The sequence below is a fragment of the Globicephala melas genome, chromosome 5 (assembly GCF_963455315.2).
Source record: "Globicephala melas chromosome 5, mGloMel1.2, whole genome shotgun sequence".
Lineage (NCBI taxonomy): Eukaryota > Metazoa > Chordata > Mammalia > Artiodactyla > Delphinidae > Globicephala > Globicephala melas.
This window is the reverse complement of record NC_083318.1, coordinates 117141065-117166840: the sequence shown is the minus strand read 5'-3', so window position 1 is coordinate 117166840 and position 25776 is coordinate 117141065. Positions and strand designations below refer to the sequence as shown.

The following is a 25776-nucleotide window of genomic DNA, read 5'->3' as shown; positions in this document are numbered from 1 at the left end:
TTCAAAAACTGTGGGACTTGGGCTTCCCTGGTGGCGCAGTGGTTGGGAGTCCGCCTGCCGATGCGGGGGACATGGGTTCGTGCCCCGGTCCGGGAGGATCCCGCATGCCGCGGAGCGGCTGGGCCCGTGGGCCATGGCCGCTGGGCCTGCGCGTCTGGAGCCTGTGCTCCGCGGCGGGAGAGGCCACAGCAGTGAGAGGCCCGCGTACCGCAAAAAAAAAAAAAAAAAAACTGTGGGACAGTACCAACCAAAATGCATTATCCAAATCTCAGAAAAAAGAAAAAGACAGAATAGATATTTGAAAAGACAATGGCCTAGGATTTTCCAAAAATATTTAAAAACATCAAAACACCAATTTAAGAAGCTCAGAAAACACCAAGCAGAGTAGTGTGCGCACACACACACACACACACACACACACACACACACCAATAATCAAATAAGCAAATCAAACAAAAATTAAAAAAAAAAGAAACTTCTACACATATTCAACCTACTGAAAACCAAAGATAAGAGAAAATTTTTGAGGTAAAAAAAGTTTGACCACAAAAAAGGCAAAGTACACGTAGAGTAACAAAAGAAGAAAATATCTTGGACTTCTTGTTAGAAACTATGTAAGTGACATCTTAAAAAATCTGAAAGAATAAAAACTGTCAGCCCAAAATTCTACACAAAGTAAAAATAACTTGTAAAAAATTAGGAGAGGTAAAGACTTTTAGCCAGACAAATAACTGACAAATTCATTAGAAGCAGACCTGCACAGCAAGCAATATTAAAGGAAGTTCTTCAAGCATGACATTACAGAAAGATACTTGGATCTACAAAAGAAATGAAGAGCACTATAAATGGTATGAAGAAAAATATGTTAATTTCATCTTTTCTTACTTTGAGTGACTATAACAGATAATTGCCCAAAGCAGGGCTTGGCATAATTTTCCTGTTAAGGAAAGATAGTAAATATCTTAGGCCTTTGGGGCCATACAGTCTCTGTTACAACCACTCAGTGCTGCTGCCACAATGTGAAAGCAACCATTGACAATACATAAACGAATAGGCATGCCCATGTTACAGTAACATTTTATGCAAAATGAATTGTTATTTAGGATTTGGCCTGCAGGCTAGTATTTGCCAAGCACTGGTCTAGAGCACAATTAGTAGCAATGTATTGTATGCTTATAGCATGTGTAAAAATATAACATAGAACATCAATAGCAAAAATGATGGGAGGAATGAATAGGGAGTTATTGTTTTTACACTAAAATTATAGTATACAATTATATCACTAAAATATATGAAAGTAGACTGTGATTAATTAAAATGTATATGGTACTTCCTAGGGTGACCATTCATATTTTTTAAAAAATAAGTATAAATAATAAGCCAATAGTGGAGGTAAAATGGAATAACAAAAAATACACAATAATCCAAAGGCGGGAGGGAAAGACCAAAAAAGATGGAATAAATAGACAAAAACTAGCCAAATATTTGTTTTTAATCCAACCACATCAATAATTACATTAAATGTAAACAGTCTACATACACAGACACACACACACGCACAGCAATTAAAAAAAGAGATTATCAGCTTGGACAAAAAAGCAAGGACTAACTCTATGTTTCATAGTTATATTTAAATATAATGACATATATAGGTTAAAGTAAAAGGATCCAAAAATTTAAACCATGCAGACACTAATCAAAAGAAAACTGAAGTGGCTATATTAATATCAAGTAAAATAGATTTCACATGAAAGAATAATATAATGACAAATGGTTAATTCACCAAAAAGACATAACAATCCTAAAGGTACATGCACCTAACAGCAGAGCTTCATAATACGTGAAACAAAAACTTAAAAAACTAAAAGGAGAAATAGACAAATCCACGATGATATGCTTGGAGACATCAACATCCCTCTCCCAGTAATGGCTAGAACAAGTAAACAGAAATCAGTGAGGATACAGAAGACAACGACAGTACCAGCAACTTGACCTAACTGACATTTATAACACAACGAATTCAACAACAACAGAATATACATATTTTTTTCAAAGTATACATGCAATATTCACTAAGATCATATCCTAGGTCCTAAAACAAACCTTAACAAATTTAAGAGAATTGCAATAAAAACAAGTGTGTGCATATATAAAACACACTAATACTCTTTAGAATCAGAATGAAATCACTACACTACATATCAAACTATGCTTTCAGGGAAATTTATAGTATTAAGTACTTATAATAGAAAAATAAAGGTCTCAAATCAATGATCTAAGCTGTCACCTTATAACTAGAAAAGGAGCAAATTAAACCTAAAACAAGCAGAAATACTGTGTGCAATAAAGATAACTGATAAAGATTTACTTTCCAGAATATCTTAAGAATGATAGCAAAACAACCCAACAGAAAAAACTAGCAAAATATGTAGACAGGTAATTCAAAATTATTAAACACAAATTGTCAAGAAATTTATTAAGAGATTCTGAACTTCACTAGTTATCATGAAAATGCAAATTAAAGCCAAATGAGATATCATTATACGACCATCAATAAGCAAAAATTTTAAAGTCTCAAAACCTCAAATATTGATGAGGATTTCGAGCAATATAAACTTTTATGTACTGCTGGTGTTCCAGTCACAATGGAAAATAATTTGGTAATATCTAGTAAAGTTGAAAAGCAATTCTACCTCCAACCATACATTCTAGAAAAATTCTTGCAAATGCATACCAGAAGACAGTTAAAAGAATGTTTATAATGAATCAACTTCTAATAATAAAATACTGAAACAGGCTAAATGTCCATCAATAAGAAAGCAGATAAATATAATGTGATCTATTCATTCTGCATAGACTGGATTTTCATTTCACATACCAACATTGATTAACTTCACAAAGTACAGAGAAAAAGGGGAGAAAGAGTGAAGAGGAGACTAAGACGGGGGTGGGGGTGGGGGAAGAAAGAGGATGGCACTTACAGAAAATTTTAAAACATGTAAAATAATATTCCAGTTCTGTATTGCATAGGGGTACACACACATGAGGTACAATCACAGAGAAATGCATGATAAACACTAAAATCAGAATAGTTATGATATTTGGGAGGAAGGGTGTAGGAGATGTGATCAGGAAGGGGAACACAGGTGTTTTCAACTGTATTGGGAAAGTTTGATTTATTAAACTGGGTAACAGGTACAAAACATCTACTATATTTTTCTTTATGACTTTGGTAGGAATGAATTTAACAAACTAAATTATGTTAACGTGTTGAGAGGAAATGGGAGGAACTGAGAAGCTTTGAGAAGACAGGTGGAGTTTTGTGCTGGCCTTTATGAGCACTGGATGAGGAACAAGTGGGGCAGTTGTATGGGTCCATCTGGGCCTGGAGACACAGGTTTGTGGAGGCCTCAGTCTGACTAGCTGTGTGGCTTTCTTCAGCGGGGCTCGGCAGCCTGGTGGAGAAGGACAGCTTGGTTGACATAGTGTTAGGGTTTTGTCTGTGGACGCAGTGAGAGAAGGGTGAAGCTGAGAATGTAATACTACTAAGGCGACTGAAAAGTTTCTACGCTAGATTGGGAAGTCATTAATGGGGAAAGATGTGACAGATTGGGGGCTGAGAGAAGAATTCAGTCCTAAGGGATAACTTAGGGTATTGTCATGGGATAAATGACAGGCCAAATCCTAAATAACAATTAGTTTTGCGTAAAATGTTATCGTAACATGGGCATGCCTATTCGTTTATGTATTGTCAATGGTTGCTTTCACATTGTAGCAGCAGCACTGAGTGGTTGTAACTTAGGGTATTGTCATGGGATAAACGAGTGGATGAAATAGAGTGGTGTTGATGGTCACTAGAGCATAAAAAGACAAAGAAACTGTACCAGCAAGGATGCTAGATGGGTTATTCCCATGGGAATTGCAATTGCCCAGAGGGATAGCAGGCGGAACCTGGGGACCAAGGGAAGACTATGTGTCTGGTAGAAAAGTCTAAAGAGAACAGGAGTTTGGTCAATGAGCATGATAAATAGGGACAGAGGTGTGGCATAGCCAGACATAACAGCTTAGGAGGCCTCTTGTGGCACCAGGAAAACAGTAACCCTGCCTCCAGGCTCTGTATATGTGGCCGATCTACATTACAGTAGGCAGCAGGGTAGCAGAAAACTCCAGAAAAGCAGGTTTCCATTAAGACAGACAAAGAAAACATTTTCTCAGGAGGTAGAAGGCAGATGAGACTATTTTTCATAGAAACAGAAGACCCCAAGGACTTTATGTAATTATTTCAGAAGTGAGAGGATCAGAGGAAGATTGAGTCATATCCAACTAAGCCCATGGCAAAATGGGGATGAAATAATGGGCCAGGATACATGACAGGAGGCACTTGTGGTTTAGGACGTATCCCAGGATGACGTGGGTGTGAGGCATCATACAATGGGCCATTCTTGGGTTCTGAGTGGACCTCTGGTTAAAGATGCTTCCTGGCCGGTTCCAGCTGAGGTCCAGTTCTGTATTGCATAGGTGTACACACACATGAGGTACAATCACAGAGAAATGCATGTATTTTTGCATTTTGTTACATTTTGTTACAGTGTCACAGTGTGACACTCCTGGTTGCTTCTCCCATGTCATCCAAAGGATAGGAACTTTCATTGAATGTTCCAGAATAGATTGTAATTTCATGGAAATTTTTTTTCTATAAATACTTCATGTGACTCATTGCATTTTTGCTTACTTAACAAAAACTTGTAAAGCTGGTCTCGAGCTCCAAATACACTGTTTTGTTTTTTTAATTGCTATCACACAGCAGAGGTTTAAAAAATTGTACGGGCTTCCCTGGTGGCGCAGTGGTTGAGAATCTGCCTGCCAATGCAGGGGACACGGGTTCGAGCCCTGGTCTGGGAAGATCCCACATGCCACGGAGCAACTGGGCTCGTGAGCCACAACTACCGAGCCTGCGCGTCTGGAGCCTGTGCTCCGCAACAAGAGAGGCCGCGATAGTGAGAGGCCCGCGCACCGCGATGAAGAGTGGCCCCCGCTCGCCGCAACTAGAGAAAGCCCTCGCACAGAAACGAAGACCCAACACAGAAAAAATAAATTAATTAATAATTTAAAAAATGGTACAAGAGGGTTTTATGGCAATTCACTAGATGCTTGGGTATTTTTAAATGGCCTTCTCTTCATCTGAAAACTAACTAAAGGACAGGACTCTACTGTCTACACTTAAAATGACAGGGCTTTTTTCCTGATACTTTTATTCGGCAGCTGCATAGTCTAAATGTCATGGCTCCTAGCAGCCCATCTCAAGCCTATCTCAAGAAGCAGAGATGCACAGAGAGAATCTTAATTTGGATGGAGGTTGGTTCTTTTCTCACCTGAACTAAAGAGGACTCCGAGGAAACGCTGCTGCGGCAACGGCGTTTCCTCTTACAAAATTATGCCATAACATTTTCCACCAGCTTTCTTGAGGTATAATTGACAAATGTAATTGTGTCTATTTAAAGGGTGCAAAGTGATGCTTTGATAAAGTGATGCAATAACGTTTAAGGAACACCCTAACTAGGCAACAAAGTGATCTCAAATATTTTAATGAGTGTGAGTGAGGCCCTCTCCCTGTGTCAGGGGACAACAAATTAAAGAGTTGTGCAAAGTATGTATAATGAAAAAAATGACATGAGAGGAAGGTATACACATGATATATCACATGCTCTGACCAGGGTATATATGCATCCCTCTACACGTGCTGATATTCATACTCAGGATCTTGTCTTGAACAGCAAACCAAAGTCACCACCCCTGACACCATGAGCCGTTACAGGCACTATATTACGGAGGCCTAGGCTTCAGCTATGTTGGCTTTGGTGGCCTGGGCTTTGGTAATGGCTTTGGTAATGGCAGCTTCTGCAGACTGGGCTATGGATGTGACTTCAGAGGCTACGGGTATGGCTCTGGTTATGGAAGTTTCGAATATGTCTGCCATGGCCACCTATCCACCAGAAAATGGATTTTCTAGATTCTGCCGAAATCCTACCACAGGAGCCCAACAGCTGAAATTATAGGGAGCTTTCCAAATTGTGATCTCAAAAACTGGACAACAAAGATCATGCTGGAGTTATTACACAAAAATATCTAGCTTCTCAGAATTTTGGACGATTTTTCCATAGACTCCTGTATCTCCATCACAATCCTAGAATCCTCTAATTTTGCTTTTGTAACTGATTGGGATTGTCCATTCACCTTCCAATAAAACATTAAATTTGAAACAAACAAATAACAAACAAGAAAGTTTCAAAATCCTTATGAACACTGTCACACATGTACACCGAAGGCCAGTTAAATACCACCTGCTCAAGCAAAACTAAAACTGAAGTGTCAGCTTTATCCACAGGCCATTTCTAATATAGACATCAGAAGTTATTCACTCACAGAACCGACTGAATTCCTTATGAGGATACATTTCAGGTTCAAATTAGTATTGACTGAATTAGCTATAGTTTCTGATGATTAATTGCTCGTTTTCTTTTGAAATCTGAAATTTCAAAGTAAGACAGATAATGAATTTAATTAAAATTTTATCTTCTGTTTTTTTTTTTAACATCTTTATTGGGGTATAATTACTTTACAATGGTGTGTTAGTTTCTGCTTTATAACAAAGTGAATCAGTTATACATATACATATGTTCCCATATCTCTTCCCTCTTGCGTCTCCCTCCCTCCCACCCTCCCTATCCCACCCCTCCAGGCTGTCACAAAGCACCGAGCCAATATCCCTGTGCCATGCGGCTGCTTTCCACTAGCTATCTACCTTACTACTATCTTCTGTTTTTATTATGACAGGCAAGAATAAATGTGTATTCATGATGATTGTAATTTCACTTTAACTCTCCAGAGACATTCATAGAGTGCCTGAGGTTATCTACAAAGAATATAATATGACATAACTAAGTTTTCTCATTCTTACTGCAGATGATGAGTCTGAATTCTTTCACCGCAAGCAGTTTCTTTACACACAAATGTGTACACAGTCACACATTCTACCTAAAATATTTACTCAATAAAACTGCACCACAACAAGAGCAAACACAGGTACTCAAAAATGTAAAAAAAAAGGAAAAGAAAAAGAAAGAAAATTTAATTGCTAAACTTGAATTGGGAAGAATATCTACGAAAAGAACAAGGCTGAGTAGTGAAGTTCCAAGCCATTGTTCCACCTGCAAATTCATTTAGAGTTTCTCTGGTGCCTCTCATGCAACTAAAAAAAAATCATGGATTAATTTAATGAATTCCTCTATAACATGGGCTAATCTTCTGTGATCAGCTGGAGTAAATGAAGGATTATTACTGAGGCAGTATGGTATTTAAGCTCAGATTTTATGTGAAAAGTATGTCATTAATTTATGCCTGAATACTGAATAAAACTTTTTCCTTCCCCATCTTTTCAATCTCAGGATGAAGCTCTCCAACTCTTAGGATTGTTTTTGATCCCACATGTAAGGAAAAGTAAGGAAAGGAAATACCATAATCATTAGTTCATGTGACATGTATTTATTGAGCATATACTATACAGAATGTAATGTTGTAAATAGAAAAATTTCCTTTTATATTCTGTCTTTGCCAAAGTACTAATTTTCAATCCTTAAATAGCATAACCAACATAACATCCACCTCTGCATGCTTCTCTCCCTCTTTCTCCACCCCTCTACTCCCCACACCCCTCTATCTCCCACCCCATAACATTTTAGCACTTAATACTCACTGGCTCTTTTCCCTTTAGTGAACTACTCTGGGAATTTCTTCACCAGTTGTTTTTCCTTTGTCTGGCAAGTTAGTAAGTCTGTATTTGTTTGACTATTTCTTGCTGTTGTGTTCTGGAATCTTTTATAATTTAACTCTATTTTAGTCTAGCATGCATATCTGAATCCCTATTACAGTAATTTAGCATGAATGACATTGTAGCAAAGTGGTGAAGAGAGCTATTATAGACCCAGACTACCTAGGCTCTGCCACTTTGAGACCTTGGGCAATTAACTCAACCGTATTATTCCTTAGTTACCTCATCATAAGCTGGTAAAATGGTAATACCTGTCTAACAAATTGTGGAGAGAAGTAAATAAATTAACATATGCAAAACTTTTAGGTATTCCATTTCTAGCAGAAATGGACCAAAGCAACTGAATACTATATGTCCCGCTGATCAGAAGTAGATACAAAAAGCAAGATACCTGAGCATTTTGATAAATAAACAAAAGCAGGAAAATTGTAAGAAGGAGCTAAAACTTGAAGAATTAAGTCACATGAGGGTGAAGTTTTCATTTCCCCTCTGTTTTCTTATAGTTTTGACCTGAAGGCAGTCTTTATTTTTTTGACATGGGCCATAAAACCGTGACAGGTTTAAAAGAATTTAAATCATATAAGCATGTTTTCAGAACATAACAGTATTAAACTAGAATTTAATTACAGAAAAAAATCTGAAAATACAAATATCTGGGAAATAGGCAACACATTCCTATATAACCACTGGGCCAAAGAGGACATCACGAAAGTAATTAGAAAATAATTTGAATTATGAAAGTAAAAAATAATATCAAAATTTGTCAAAGGCAACAACTAAAGTAGTGCTTACAGAAATTTAGTAAGTGGGCTTCCCTGGTGGCGCAGTGGTTGAGAGTCCACCTGCCGATGCAGGGGACATGGGTTCGTGCCCCGGTCCGGGAAGATCCCACATGCCGCGGAGCGGCTGGGCCCGTGAGCCATGGCCGCTGAGCCTGCGCGTCCGGAGCCTGTGCTCCGCAATGGGAGAGGCCACAACAGTGAGAGGCCCGCATACCGCAAAAAAAAAAAAAAAAAAAAAGGAAATTTAGTAAGCTACTATTAGGAAAGTCTCAAATCTATGATTTAAGCTGCCATCTTAGAAAACTAGAAAGAGTGCATTAAACTCAAAGCAAGCAGAAGGAAGAGAATAATATAAGTAAAAGCAAAATCAATGGGATTGAAAATTAAAACAACTGAGAAAATCAATAAATCCAAAAGCTGTTTCTTCGCAAAGATAAATAAAATTGATACACTTCTAGCCAGACTGACCAAGAAAAAAGAGAGAAGCTATAAATTACCAATAAACTACATTTCAATTTTTTAAAAATGTGTAACTTAGATAAAATTGAACACTTTCTTGAACAAAAACTACCAAATCTCACTCAAGCAGAAATGTATACCTAAATAGCTCTGTAACTATTACAAACTTGAACTCATATTTAAAAACTACAAATAAAACTCCAGGCTAGATGACTTTCCTGATGAGTGGTACTAAAAATTTGAAGAACAAATAACAAAAATCTATACAAACTCTTTGAGAAAACCAAAAGTGGGGAATAATTTCCAACTCATTTAATGAGGCCAGCATTAACCTAATGCAAAATCAAAGACACCATAAGGAAAAAAAAAAAAAAAAGACCAATATCTCTCATGAACTTAGACTCACAAAAAAATTATCAACAAAACCTTAGCTATAGCGAATCTAATTCAAAAGTATACAAGAGGGGTTTATTCTAGAATAAACCGTATACAGAGGGGTTTATCTAGGAATGAAAAACTGGTTCAACATTCAAAAATCTCTCAATGTAATTCACTATATCAACAGAATAAAAAACAAAACCTATGATCATCTCAAAGATGCAGAAAAAGTAAATGACAAAATTCAATGTACAGAAAATAAAAACTCTCATCCAGAAAATTAAAAACAAACAAACAAACAAAACCTCTCAATTTAGGAGTAGAATGGAAGTACTTTAGCTTGATAATGGCCATCTACAAAAATGCCACAGCTATCATCATAACTGGATAATAAAAGACTCAGTACTTTGCTGCTAAGGTCAGGAATAAGGTAAGAATTTCCACTCTCATCTTTCCTCTTCAATATCATACTGGAGGTCATGACCAATGCAACAAGTCAAGAAAAACATACAAGACATACAGATTGGAAAGGAACAACTAATGTTGTCTCTTTGCAGACAACATGATTATCTATGTCGAAAATAACCAAAAATATCTACCAGAAAAGCTAGAAATAATCAGTTCATCAAAGTTGCACAATATAAGGGCAATATACAAAAATCAGTTGTCTATAAATTGCCAATGAAAAATGGAAAAATAAAGTTTTTTAAAGTACCATTTATTATAGTACCAAAAAACATAAAAACATTTAGAAATAAATCAAACAAAATAGGTACAGAATCTGTATGCTATAAATCTATAAAACATTGATAAAAGAAAATAAGATAAAATCAAATGAAGATATATACAATGTTCATGGATTGAAAGGCTCATTATTGTTAAGATATCGATATTTTCTAAACTGATCTATATATCATTAGGAAAATACAAATTAAAACTGTAATGAGCTAATATTATGTGCCTACTAGAATGGTATAATTAAACATTTTTAAAATTGTCAATATCAATCTCTGACAAGGATGTGGACCAACTGGAATTCTTGTACATTGCTGGTGGGAAGGCAAAATAGTACAACCACTCTGGAAAAAAGTCTGGCAGTTTCTTATAAAGTTAAACATAACCTGGGTCATACCATATGACCCAGCAATCTTGCTCCTGATTCTTTACTTAAGAGAAATAAAACATGATCACAGAAAAACATGCTTTTTTTAAACTAAAAACTCAAACTCAAAATAAATGGATAATCACACCAAAGCAAATCCATACAATGGAATATTACTCAGCAATAAAAAGGAATCAATCACTGATACCCACAAAACTCGGTGAATCTTAAGCACATTATTGTAAGTGAAGGAAGCCACACTCAGAATGCTCCATTCTGTATGATTCAATTTATATGGCATTCTGGAAAAGGCAAATTATAGAAACAGAAAACAGATCAGTGGTTTCTAATGGTTAGAAGTGAGCAGGAGAGGCTGACCATAAAGGTGTAGAAAAGAGAAGATTATAGGTGATGTAACTGTTCTGTATCTTGATTGTGGAGTGAGTATATGACTGCTTACATTTGTCAAAAATTCTAGAACTGTACACCAAAAAGTATGAATTTTACTGTGTGCAAATTTTAAAACAGTGAAACAAAAGAAGATATTAGAAAATATAGAATGTGATCAATAAATATTACTAGCATTATCAATTTTAATAATATTTACTATTAACATGGCTAGACAAGTGGAAGATGGCCTTAGAGAGGTACAATTGGAACGGTTTGATAATAACCATTCAATCAGGTGGAATGCAGAGACATAAATGGAAGCAAAAAGAAATCCATTCCAAAGGAGTAGGAAGAATAAACTGGGAAACAAATATTGACTTATAGGAGCCAAGAGTCCAAATTATCAAGACTTAAGTGATAACCTTAAGTTTGATATGAATGAGCCTCAATAAATAGGGGCACCCTTGAGTTTGGGGTGGGGGATAAGGAAGCAGTAGAAAGGGCCTCTGTGGAGGGGCAACTCTCAGTATCACATGTGTATCCAAGTCATAAATCAAGGAAGGATACCCAAAGTAAGGTAAGGACACAGGGAAATAGATGCAGGCAGGTGTCCTGGGAATCAGGGCACCTAGACCACTGGGTGCAGAGCCAGGCTCCTGACTGCAAAGTACACAGCAGCCAAAAATAAGCATAGATTCAGAAAGCCAACCAGACTCAGAAAACTGATGAAAACTGCAGCCTGGTGCTCAATGGCAAAAATTCCTACCACCAGTAACCCAGACACCAGTGTGCAAGCAAGCAGCAAACATTGCCAGTGGTCTACTTCTTTGATGAGATTTTTGGTAAAAGGTAACAAAATGGAGCGGAGGATGGAAGTAAAGAGCCATTAACATACTATGTGGTTGGGATCTCATTGGCTCTGTGTTCAGGGTCACTTTCTAGACAGGGAACAAGGAACAGTGCTTGGACACAAAACAAAACAAAACAAAAATCAAAGGAGGTAAGACAATTATCTCAGCAGATACCTGTGATTGCTTCATGGGGGAGGTGGTCAGACTTTAAGAGATAGGTACATCAAAAAGATGGGTATAGATAAAAGGAAGGGGGGGAAGAAGGGAGGGAGAATGAAAGAAAACAAGGAAGAAAATATTGAAAGTGGAGGCAGTGCAAGCAAAGACCTAAAGCCACAAATGTACAATATGCATAAATAACAGGAAATTAGCTAGTCTGATGGGAGTAGAGTGCATGGGGCAGCAGCAGGAAGTGGGTACACTATCATTGAATGAAATCATTCACAGGGAGGCATAACCACTTCTGCTTCTGATGTGAGACATGGGGTTTGTAAACCAGAAGATAGGACAATCTGGGTTACCTACTTCCTGCCCTGTTAGTTCACAGCCTCACTCAAATTAAACAAATATGAATTGAGCAACTCTCATGCCTAACCAGCATGCAAAGTACTGTAATTCAGAAATAATATATGTCACTAATACCTTTAAGTGGGATTTACAATCTGGACAACAGAATCCAAAATACCCACCAGAAAGAAAAATAGCTTAAGTAAAAGGATTAATGAATCTGCCTTCCAGTCTTTGCCTCCAAGGCACAGAATCAACAAGCACTTTCTGAATGTATGGTATTGGTATTCTCTGCTAGACATTATATATATTCTCAAATTTAGCTTTGTTTCCTTTTTACTTTTTCTCTTCTTTCCTTTCTTTCTAGAACTGAATATATCTAGTCAGTGTATAAGTCAAGAGACAAATAAGAAAGAAACCACATTGCAAAATAGGATTTTAAAATTTCACTTTAAAGATGGGTAAATGGAGATTGAGAACAGTTGGAAAAATTGTCCAGGGTCAAACAGGGAACAAGTTAGGAAGCTGGGATTTAACTTCAGCTTCAAAACTTTAAAACTATTGTTTGTACACTGAGAAAAATCTAGTCCCTGAAAATTACAATTTATAGAAATTAAAAGACTTGTCATTTGGTTGAGAAAATTCCTCCTGAAAGAGGAAACAGTAAAGTTCCATTTCATGCCACAAAATATGTTCCCTAGGCACCAACTCATTTTAAGATAGGTGATTATTCAATCTGGCTGTAATATTACCATTTCTATTTTCCTCCCTACTTTATGTTTTCATGTTGATCATTTTGCTTTCTTTTCCTTTTTTTTAAGCCATTTTCCATTAAGATTTCTAATTAGCTTCCAAATTTGAGACACATCTCTAGTACAAAGCAAATGGCAGTAGTAGTAATTAAGGGACAGCTGTCTCTTGTCTTTCTGGGGACGAAACAAGGCTTTTTTTTCTTTCTAAGTTATGAAGTACTAGGGAATTTTTAATGATTTTTTTCTTATTTTTAATAATAATTAACTGAACTGAAAGATACTGCATTGATCTATAAAAGTCAATGTCCTTTCCAACACAGATGCTGAGAACCTCTCTTCTGGGATAACCTTAGTTTAACTCTCACGCTCTGAGTCCTTGAAACTTTTATTGCTGCAAATACAAAATCTCCACATTTTATATGAAATCAAATCATTTCTTTAGGTGCTAAAGTAGGCACTACCCCAAGTCATCTTCCTCACTTTCAGACCTTTAAAACTTAGGTGAATTTTACAAATCAAGAAGAATAAGCATGAGATTCAGAGCAGCTAAGAGGCAGACAGTATTTTTTGTGGTTTTGCTTTGTTTGATTTAAGAAAACAAATATTACTAACACTAACACTGAAAATTACTTAGTAAGCTCTTACTCCTGTGTTCCTTGCTGGTACTTAAGGCAGTATTTTCACATGCAAAGTATAATCAGGACTTAAAGCAGTTAACCATATAATTCAGGTCAAGAAAAATCTTCTGCCTTAAAAAGCTAAACCACTGAAGCAAACATTTATTTATTAATTTTTTCTTCTGGCTTGAATTATCCAGATTCTAGAAAATTATCCAACATAATTTAATGTGCATAGCCATAAAGTAGGTCAAGTGACCTAAATGCAGGCCAGCCTCAGGAGCATAAGGAACCCCTTAAAATACATATTTCTAAGAGAGAAAATTCTGAAACATTTTCTAATGTAAACCTGGAAATACTGGTTAAATATTAAGTTCAGTAACGGGACACACACACACATAAAACACATACACATATGTTTGTACTACAGAACTTCCCAGAAACTATAACATGTTAATGTGTATTTAAAGCTCCTGAGGGTGGTACAGTATTCAGAAATTTTCAAACCTTCTTGACCCCAAACCATTTTATACAGAACATATTATGGAACTAGTATTTGGACACATTGAGAACCTCTTTGCACAGTCATAAGCCCTTTACACCATACTTTGGCAGGAGATGTAGAAGGGTGGGGTTGGGTGGCAGATTTGAAAGCTTCTATATTCAGGGGACCAGCAGAGAACACCAAATGACATAGCATGGAAATGCCAAGGGCATAAAGTGGCCAAGCAGAGCTGGTCTGAAGACACTTTACCTGAGCCATGAAGGCCCTATGGGACTGGGCCGGTTACCATATTCATGTTCATCCCATTTTCAACCCAGCTTCATCTTATACTTGTCTCCACCTCTGTGACTTTGCTACAGCCACTTTATCCTTTTTTACAGTTATGTTCTTTATTCACTGCTGTTCCATCTACCTGGGACTCTCTTCCTTACACTTCAGCTCTGAGTTGAAACATCATCTTCCAAAGAAACACCTCTGTCTAGTCCATCTACAGTAGATTCCTCCCTTATTTCCCAATATTTTCTCCTACAGAACTCTGCAATTTCTCTTCATAGCATTTATCAATTTTTATTCACATATTGATATTGCTTATTTACTTCATATCACTTTCACTGAACTGTAAGCACCATGAGGGTGGGAATGGACCATGCCTGTTTTGTCCAAGTCTATAAAATCACCAAATACCTTATAGATGAGTGTCTGCCATATAGCAGGCTTTTAATGAATATGTGTTGATTTAATAATAAATAATAATAATTAGTTAATTCCTTTACATGTCTACCTAGGCCTGGCCTAACTGAAACCTTCAGAATTGATTTCATGTATACATAGAAATCAGTTCCTCTTTAGGATATGGTCAGCCATCTGCGATATGCAGTCACACATATTCTAAGACACCAAACTGGCTTTTCTGTAAAATCTTTTTAATAATAGGGCCTAGAAGTTTGAATTAATCATCAGTCTAAATGAATATTATGGGTTAATTATTGAGAACCACTCTGTACCTGCTTTCTTGTGGTATTCCTCAAACAGTTCTGCTCTTTGATTACTGCCTTGCTGATTTCAGAGCTCTGTAAAGAACAAAAAGACAAAACGTGAAGATTTGGTGTTTCACTGGGAACTCCTCTTTTTTAAAACGCTGCTTTTTTAAAACACTGCTCGCTAAAATATTTAATTTGCTCGTAATGCCCATTATTCCAAACTTGAGGACTTATGTCATGACCACGAGATCCACGGAATATAGCTATTTCTTGTTTGTATTCCAAACCGATCTGCTTCGTTCAGCTCACAGAGGTCCACAAGAAGGAACTCTAGCTGACCATTATTTATTTGCTACATGAGCCAGGCACTATTCTAAGTTAACTGATTAACTCATTTATTCCTCATAACCCCTGGGCAGGCAAGGGTTAGCTCAGCAGGCATAAGTTCCTCAAATGCTACACATTCCAAAGAAAGGCCCTCCTTCAGAATTGGCCTTAGGCCAGTTCCTGGAAGATAACCTCTGAGCTCTTCCAACAGTCTGACTGATAAGAGAGTTTGTGTATATGCTAGAGGCTTCTGCTGTTCCAAGTGGATCAGATACACTTATGGTGAACACCTGTTTTTGCTTGGGGGAGGGGAGGCTGACGTCTGAATAGCTGAGGTCGGTCATCTGGTGCTGCAGGCTTCTGTGACTGACACCTAATCAAACTCTAGGGACGAGAGCTCAGTTGAGCTTCTCTGGTTGACCGCACTCCACACATGTTGTCACATACTGTTGCTGAGAGAATTAAGGGCACCCCCATGTGACTCCACTGGGAAGGGACATCTGGAAGTTGGCAGCTGGACTTTGCCTCATGTGTCCTTTCCCTTTGCTGATTCTAATCTGTATCCTTTCACTGTAAGGATCCATGACTGTGAGTATAACAGCTTTTCTGAATCTTGGGAACCCTTCTAGCAAATCGTTGAGACTCAGGGTGGCCTTGGTGACCCCCAACAGAACCACCCTATGAGGTAGGTACTATTATTACCCATATTTATAGACAGAGGAATTGGCAAAGAAAGGTGAGGCAACTCAGAATTCCACAGCTAGTTTGTGTCACTATTTAATTTGAACCCAGTGATCTGGTTTGGGCATTTTACAACTATGACATGTGGCTTATCAAAATATTTATTATGTATCATTCAACAGATGTATCCAAAAGTGCCACCTGGTCCTTTTTCCTATTTTATTATCAGGAATGATCATTTTCAAATTGTAAATATACTATCCATTACCAAGATTTCATTTTCTCTGTCAAAAAGAGAGCAATAACTTTTATTGAGTTCCACTTGTTCTTTAACTGCTGTACTTAATTCAAAACTTTCTTCCAGTCATGTCAGCAATACAGATGTGATGTAAGATTTTCTCACTCACATTCTCATATATTTCTTCCCAATCTACATGGTTTTTAATACAGGAGGATGAAAACTACAGAGTCAGCTTTAAATCAAACACCAGGTTTTATTTAATTTGGAGAAAACAAACACCTTATCACAATTTTTCTGAAGATCTATAATTTTTGATTCTGATAGATCCAGAGTTGCCTTTAAGTGTTGGAAAAAATAGTTTCATAATAGGAGAAAGCATGAGACTAATCAGTTGCTACTAAAGAAAATGTAAGCCATCCACTGATTTCTAAACACAACAGATAAAAATAATATGCCAGTTATGTAAAAAAGTCATAAGTTTGCTATATTAAGCTTTTTTCAGGTAGACTCTGCAAAAAACACTATGGTCTAGTTCATCATTAGGTGTCTGAAGTAACTTTCTTCATTAGGCTTATTCTAACGCTTGAACAAAACTGTAATTCATTATCTTATCTTTTTTAATCCACCCCAAACTAAGTATTGGACTCTGCAGTACTCATAGTGGATTACAGTGTCTTGTTCCTATCACCAAAACAGACTGCACATCTCTTGATATTTTGAGGTGTCATTACATCTGCAAAAGTAATGAGTCTATCTTGCAATGTGGATGTCCAGAGGTCAATGTAGTCTCAGAGCGTCCAAACAAGCCCTTAAAATAACTTCCAAAAATACAAGTAAAGCATGTAGAGGAAGGTCAATCCATGACACAGTGACGATGAAATACATGGAATGTAAACTGGATAACTGTGCAAGTCTAAAGAATAAAATTTTATGATGCAGAAGGATCAATGGTGTTATGTGAGCCTGGATCTTTCATACTTGTATTGTCCCCATTGTGTTATTATTTATCAGCTCCCATGATGTAGCAAGAACCAATATTAACCCAAACCCACCAAAGTTTTGGTAGCCTTAAATAAATATCCCACAGAGTAAATGCAAACAAAAGCCTTATTTAACACTTATCATCACCTTCACAATAAATGATCAAATAAAATATTTGCCTTAATTAGGACACAAAAGTTTTCTTTAGAAAATAGAAAATTCTATCTCAGACAACTTCTAGATGTTCAACTAAATTGAACATTATTGATTAGGAATAAAATATACAATATTTAAAAAATGGAATAGACTCTATTGGGCTCCAGCTTATGCTTCTTTGTTTCCTATATCCATTCTCTTGTGGCTTTAAATGGGGCTCTCATAACTCACATTTTCCCTCTACCCAGGAGTCCTGGTGTGATGGGGACATAGCCAAAGTCAGAGCTGGACATTTGCCTTTTCCATGCTGCCACATGAAAGAAAGCTGGGCTTGAGAGCCCCCATCCATGGGAGGTTTCGGGATATTATGCCAAAGGCAGGAGCTAAGTGGGGTGGAGTTTAGAAAAGACCAGGAAGAGATAATAACAGGTATGTCAGGAAATTGTACAAGGAAGTCTTCATCGGTTCTGAAAAACTCAAATATTTGTCCCCTGAAAGAGCCAGCAGTTAAAACCTGTTTTGCAGATTATATATATGTATATATATATGTGTATATATACATATATACATATATATACATATATACATATATATACATATATACATATACATATATATAATTACCAGAATCTATTATAATATCTGTCTCTAAAATAGATGTAAAAATTTAATCCTATCTCCAAAAGCTGTTTTTTTAAATCTTACTTTTATTCTTCAATTTCCATCCCTTATTGTAAAAACAAAATAGAATTTAGCTGACAATGAGATTATTCTCAAGTGTTGAAGATCTTCACATCAACTAAAAAAGTACAAAAATTTTTCTGTAACAATTAATAAAGTGGTTCAAGAAAAGTTTCAGGATGCAAGATAAATTTGTAACAATAACTTTTCTATATAATAGCAATAAACAAAAAGTAAATTTTTTAAAATAAATAAATGCAGCTCCCAATAGCATCAATAATCCTGACTCACTACAGCAGTAACAACAAAATCAATAAAGTACTTATGAATAACTCTGTAAAGAAAATTATAAAAAGCTATAAAGGAAAATAAGGACTATAACACATGCATGAGTGGGAAAATATTTACAACATAAACTTTGCTTCTTCCCAAATTAATTTATACTTTTAGCATAATTCCAATCAAAATTCTAGTAGGGATAATTTTAGATTCTGTTAAAACTTTCTAAAGTTAACGTGAAGAAAGAGTCATGGGACTTCCCTGGTGGTGCAGTGGTTAAGAATCCACCTGCCAACGCAGGGGACACAGGTTCGAGCCCTGGTCCAGGAAGATCCCACATGCCGCGGAGCAACTAAGGCTGTGTGCCACAACTACTGAGCCTGCGCTCTAGAGCCCGTGAGCCACAACTTCTGAGCCCGCATGCCACAACTACTGAAGCCCATGCACCCAGAGCCCATGTTCCGCAAGAAGAGAAGCCACCGCAATGAGAAGCCCATGCACTGCAACAGAGTAGCCCCCACTCACTGTAACTAGAGAAAGCCCGCACACAGCAACAAAGACCCAACACAGACAAAAATAAATAAATTTATAAAAACAAAAGAGTATAGAACATAAAGAAAATTCTGAATATAAATATTAATGAGATTCTTTGTTCTACCTAATGATGAAATATATTGTTGTGACACAACATTTAACATAGAGCAGAACTGGCATAGAAACTGACATACAGAATAGTGGGAAAATATAGGTACCCCAGAAACATCCTATTTTATGCATTCATTCAACATATATATAATGCCTGTCATATGCCAAGCACTATGCTAGTTATTAAAGGGAAAACACAACTCCTGCTCGCAGAAAGATTGATGGGAAAAAAATAGCTATTTTCATTATGATAGAAATGGAGACAAATGGGCACAGGACTTTATGAATTCATATAGAAAGGGAATCTAAATTCAGTGTATGACAAAATGAGCACCACCAATTAATGAGAAAGAAACTGTTCAATAAATAATGTTGAGATAATTGCCTATCTTTTTAGAATAAAATCTAATATATCCCATTAGACACAGATATAAATTGCAGCTATATTATGGAATTAAATACAAATGAAATGCAACATAAATGAATAAAAGTGGAATTGATTATTTATATGCCTCTTTAGAGAGGTCAAGTCTACTTCTGAAGTATATAAGTGCTAAAAGAAATTAGAAAGAAAATGCCAGGTAGATTGGACTATGTAAAACAATTTCCCTAAGTTTAAAAAAAGTTAAAAAGCAAAGCAGATGTGAAATTATTTACAACAAATGCAATACACCAAAATCTGTTTTATATAAATACTAAATACCAAAATACCAAAGGGTACTTCAAAATGAAGAAACAACTCATTAACGAACACATGGAGAAAATGTTCAACCTCATTAGTACCCAAGGAAATAACCATTAAAACAATGACCGATAACATTTCATCTAACAAACTGGCAAAGAAGAGAAAATGTTCATCCTTGATGCCATTTTGAAATTGCTTTGAATGCCACTTTCCTATAACCCCTAAGAACTCTAAAAGTATTCCTACCTTGTTGCAGAAAATCTAGGAAACATTCTTACCATATATAATTCATACAAGATGCTCATTTCAGACACACTCTATTTTAACACCTACTGAACCATAATACCCTTTAGGTAAGACCATCAAATATTCATCAGGGTATTACAGGTACCATGCCCAGTACAAAGGAGTCATGTAATAAACGTTCTGAATGTTGAATAGATGAACTAACAGGCTTGTTTTTTCATCATTAAAATAAATAAAAGTGTGGCTGGTGTCTCAAAAATACGTTTTCATATGCTTTGACCTAGTGATTCTAATTCTGAGTTTTTATCTAGGGAAGTAAACCCAAATAGAGAAAAAAAAGAAGTGTATACATAAAGAATTACCACAAGAGGAAACATCTAGAAGTAGCCTAAATATTAAAATATAGAGGAATCTTTGAAAATACTGTGTTATATTAATTTAGTGCAATATTATGTCACTATTAAAAAGAAGAATTTAGAATCCAGGTTTACAAAAGCTTATGCCAAAATATTAAAAGTAAAAAGCAGGTTTTAAAGTTGTATATCTCTTATATAACAGGTGTAGTATAGCAGGTATGACTCAGCATAAAATCCCACCTTCATTAATTGTAGCTCCAGGAACAACTTACTTAGCCTCTTCAAGTCTCAGTTTCCTCACTTATAAAATGGAAGAGTAGTAACAGTATTGCCTATTTAAAAGGCTGTTCTTTTTAATTAAAATCAAATTAGATAATTCAAATAGTGTTAAGAGCACCTATTACATAACACATATTCAGTAATCACAGACATAGCTTTTATTTGAACTATTAAAGAAAAATAAAGCATATGCACACCAGGAAGTCCAGATGCTAATATTTCAATGCATTGGCAGCAATTATCATGTGGTAGATTTGGCTGTTCACTACCTTTGGAACACCTCTCCTACATTTGGGAAATTTCCACATTCAATGTTTACACATCACAACGACGGATGCCCATAATCCACTTCTCAGTCTTCCTTACATGTTAAGAGCCTAAATTACCCATGAATGGATAGATACATGGTGAGAACACTAGAGTGAAAGCCTGTGACCAAGGCTTTTCTGATAACATACCCTTGTACAGGCTTCAGTCAATTTATTTATTTATTTATTTTTAATTGAAGTATAGTTAATTTACAATGTTGTGTTAGTTTCTGGTGTACAGCAGAGTTATTCAAATATATACTATATATATATTTTCATATTGTTTTACATTACAGTTTATTACAAGATATTGAATATAGTTTCCTGAGCTATAACAGTAGGTCCTTTTTTATCTATTTTATATATAGCAGTGTGTATCTGTTAATCCAAAACCCCCAGTCCATCCCTCCCCCACTCCCCCTCCCCCTTGGCAACCACAAGTCTGTTCTCTATGCCTGTGAGTCTGTTTCTGTTTTGTAAATAAGTTCGTTTGTATCATATTTTAGATTACACACATAAGTGATATCATATGATATTTGTCTTTCTCTGTCTGGCTTACTTCACTTAGTATGATGATCTCTATATCCATCCATGCTGCTGTAAATGGCCTTAATTCATTCTTTTTTTATAGCTGAGTAATATTCCATTGTATATATGTACCACGTCTTCTTTACCCATTTGTCTATTGATGGATACTTAGGTTGCTTCCATGTCTTGGCTACTGTACATAGTGCTGCAATGAGGAACATGGAGCTCATGTATCTTTTCGAATTAGAGTTATCAACTATACTTTGGGCACACGAAAGGCTTCAGTTTAGAAGCACATGCCTCACTGAATCCATCTGGGAGCTGACATCTCTGCCAGCCTTCAGAGGCAGTAGGGGCAGAGGATCTACCATCAGGCTCACGTGAGGGCAGTGGAGCCTGTGCCAGGGGCAGGAATCAGGGGTTTGTCCTGGAGCAGTCAGTGCTCATGTGTATTCGATTGGGCTTAGAGCTCCTGAGTGGGCAGCCTCTAAGCCCAAGCCAATGCTCTTTAAGACTACAATGGGTCCTGTGCACTTGTGCCTTCATCTGCCTTTTCCTCCATCACACACACACACACACACACCCCTTTATATATGTACATGTATACATAATCATAGTTTATGACTACGTTGGTATAAAGATAGATACAGTATCATATAATAAAAATTCTTCCAACCTAAAAATTCTTCTTTTTCCTTCAGATTTTAAAAGAAATTAAGTCATGTTCACGGGTCCATAAAAGCATTGTAGGTCACTGGCACTGTGCCTACTGGGTCCCTGATAGAAAAGTCAGCCTTACCTAATGTTTTCAGATTAACTCCTTTTCTCCTAAACTAGCTAGCGTCTATTCTGTGTTTGCAGCTATGAAACCGGATTATACAGATGACAAAACTACAGTGAAATTTTACTTTTTTTCAACTTTGTAGGAATCCTCAAATTTTTTGAAAAAGCATGTATTACTTATTAAAGGGAAGATGATGGGTTAAGAAAAAGAAAATCTGACCAATTAACATATCATCTACCATTGGCAGTTAACAGCCTTAAATGACAAATTTTATATGCATATCTCAGAATCTCAAGCTAGAAAGGGACTGCAAAGATCACTGTGGAGAAAATGTCATGTACTCCTATCACCCATCTGTCATCTGAATCACCTCTACCCCACCCACCCTGACCAAGTTATCCCAATCAGTGATACTGAGCTTAGTAGTTCCCTGTCTCAGGAAGAAAATCAGACATTCTATCTCTTGATATCTTTGACTATTAGAAAGTTCTTCTTTAATACTGAGTCAAAATATATTTATTCCAGAAGCTTTCTTTTTTTTCCCTGAATGCATCTTCAACATCTGAGAATTCCTTATGGTCCCACCTTAGATATGCAATATCAATGCCTTGGAATCATTGCATAGCAACCCAACTCAAAAGACTTTTATATCTACTGCACACACTTGATACTTTGATTCTGTATCAGTCTATCATTCCCCAGGGTAACCTATTGCTACAAAGCAGAAATGTGAATTGCTAGATCAGACAGACTGTCTCTTTTTCTTTCTCTTCAGATCACAAACTCATCATTTCTTTGACTCCCATCAGAGGAAAACAAAGTAGTACTAGGCCATTGTTTTAAAAGAAATTTGGAACCCAATACAAAATTCATATGTTAGTGTTTTGGAAAGGAAAACCTTTCTACTTTGTTTTTCTTGAAGCAGCTAGCTGAAATGAAATAGTGAAAACTGTACAAAACTAGGAATCTGGCAAAATAGATTCTAAGTCCCAGTTCTGCTAATAAGTACTATGTACTTTAAAAAATCCAGGTTCCTCCATCCCTTGAGGGATAATTTAGATCCTTAACATTTGATGACTGGATTTCTAATAAAGAATTAGATCCCTAAGTCATTATCTGATTAAGTAAATTTAAAATAAAACTATTGAGCAATGTCATTGCATTCGTATTTAAGATTTCCTTTTAACCAATGAACAGAAGTATTAAACATGACTGAAATCAAAAGTACACCATCATGGGCTTCCCTGGTGGCGCAGTGGTTGAGAGTTCGCCTGCCGATGCAGGGGACACGGGTTCGTGCCCCGGTCTGGGAAGATCCCACATGCCGTGGAGCAGCTAGGCCCGTGAGCCATGGCCGCTGAGCCTGCGCGTCCGGAGCCTGTGCTCCGCAATGGGAGAGGCCACAACAGTGAGAGGCCTGTGTACCGCAAAAAAAAAAAGTACACCATCATTAGTTATCCATCTGATCACCATCAGGTATGCTTTTTTTGTGTTCTTTGACACCATCAACAGATGATTGGATTAAGAAGATGTGATATATATTACCATATTATTCAGCCGTAACTAATGGAATGTTACTCAGCCTTAAAAAAATAATGAAATACTGCCATTCTGTAGGAACGTGGATGGATCTAAAGAATATTGTGCTTAGTGAAATAAGTCAGACAGAGAATGACAAATACTATACGATATCACTTACATATGGAATCTAAAAAATAATACAAATGAATGTATATACAAAACAGAAACAGACTCATAGATATAGAAAACAAACTTGCGGTTACCAAAGGGGAGAGGGAACGGGGTGGGTGGGGAGGGATAAATTAGGGGTATGGAATTAACAGATACAAACTACTACATATAAAATAGATAAGCAACAAGGATACACTGTATAGCAAAGGGAATCATATCTGTTATCTTGCAATAACCTAAAATGGAATATAATTTGCAAAGATACTGAATCACTATGCTATACACCTGAAACTAACACAATATTATAAATCAACTAGATGTCAATTAAAAAAAAGTTACTGACTCATTGATCCAATTTTTGGCTGAGGGGGACAGTTAAGGAGTTCTGTTTTATAAAGTCCTTCAGGAACCCAGGCTAAGGGAGACCTCACCATCTTTCAAGCAAGTGGCTTAGTCACCCTGACTATGGAATTCCAGCAGGGAGACTAGGGAGAGAGAGAATGGGGATCACATGAGGTCTGGACTGTCACATAATACGCCTGAGGGCAAGGTGGCCTGAGCAGCCTTAATTCTACACCTTGCAAGGGAACCAGGATCTCTGATGGACAGCTGGCCATCTCCATCACAGTCGAGTGTAATGAAAGATTTTGTGAGCCTCAGTTAGTCCAAGGCAGTTTGCATACATTTGTCTATACCAATGCCAGCCCCTAAATAATGAAGTATTGAGAGATAAGATGAATGATTCGGTATTAAGGGCTTTGGTAAAATTGGCATCACAAATAGATGAAGGTGAGGATAATCAGAATATGGTCATTATAAGCTGCAAGCACTTCTGAAAGGATAGACAACAGGGTTTCAGGAGAAATGTAGTTCTGGATGAGAAGTGTCAGAAATATCTTCGAGGCAAAAGTCATATCAGAAAAGAGAATTTTTAGGGTTGTTATTTTCATAGTCATATAATAGATGTATTAAATGGTATAGTGAAATAAAAATGCACCTCAGGCTGCTATTCAGAACATTTTATGATTAGCCCCTTTCCAGTCTTCTTCTTTACTAGTTCTCTACATGAGTTTTTGTCTCAGCCATTTCCACAGTGGCTTTTGTTCTGTGGTCTCTGCAAATTTCCTGTCTGAAGACAGCTTTCAGCAGGTTGCTACCCACTGGGACTTCACCAACCCAAAAAAGCCTGCTCCTATGTATGCTATATACATGCCAGGAAAAATGTTATCTCTCCCTTGGAATTCCCATATTATTTATGTAATGGTGGCTTATTATGTGGTTGTTTATTTGCATGTTGTTGTATGAATCTACTTTTTTTTAGCTGTAAATGTTTTCTTTTATTTATTTTAATTGAAATACAGTTGATTTACAATATAGTGTTAGTTTCAGGAGCACAGCACAGCAATTCAGTTATATACATACATATATATATATATGTGTGTATATATATACACACATATATATATGTATATATATGTGTGTATATATATACACACATATATATATATACATACACACACACACACATAACTGAACCGCCATCTTTTAGACTAGTACTTTATACCATAGTACAGAGATAAAGTTGCCAGGGATTTGGGGGGCAGATAGGGGAGGTACAGTCCCTTACTTTGTCAGTGTAAAGCAATCACACCATTTTCCTTAAAGCAGGGTCAGCCAGATTAAGACCCTTAAAGGTCCTGAACTTCAAAAACATTACTGTTCCCATCCCCCACCTTACGTCATTTAAAGTAAAAGC

At 36.5% G+C, this 25776-nt stretch overlaps 1 protein-coding gene across 9 annotated transcripts in view; it reads right to left on the bottom strand.

The window, feature by feature from the left end:
- INPP4B (inositol polyphosphate-4-phosphatase type II B) overlaps window positions 1-25776 on the bottom strand; it is a 721154-nt gene that overhangs the window by 367923 nt on the left and 327455 nt on the right. For 8 of the 9 annotated variants that reach the window (XM_060299724.1, XM_060299726.1, XM_060299725.2 and 5 more), the window contains one exon: window positions 15176-15241. The exons of the other annotated variant lie outside the window; for it this stretch is intronic. The gene's annotated coding sequence lies outside the window, so the exon portion shown is untranslated. The remainder of the gene's footprint in view (window positions 1-15175; window positions 15242-25776) is intronic. 9 annotated transcript variants of the gene reach the window in all.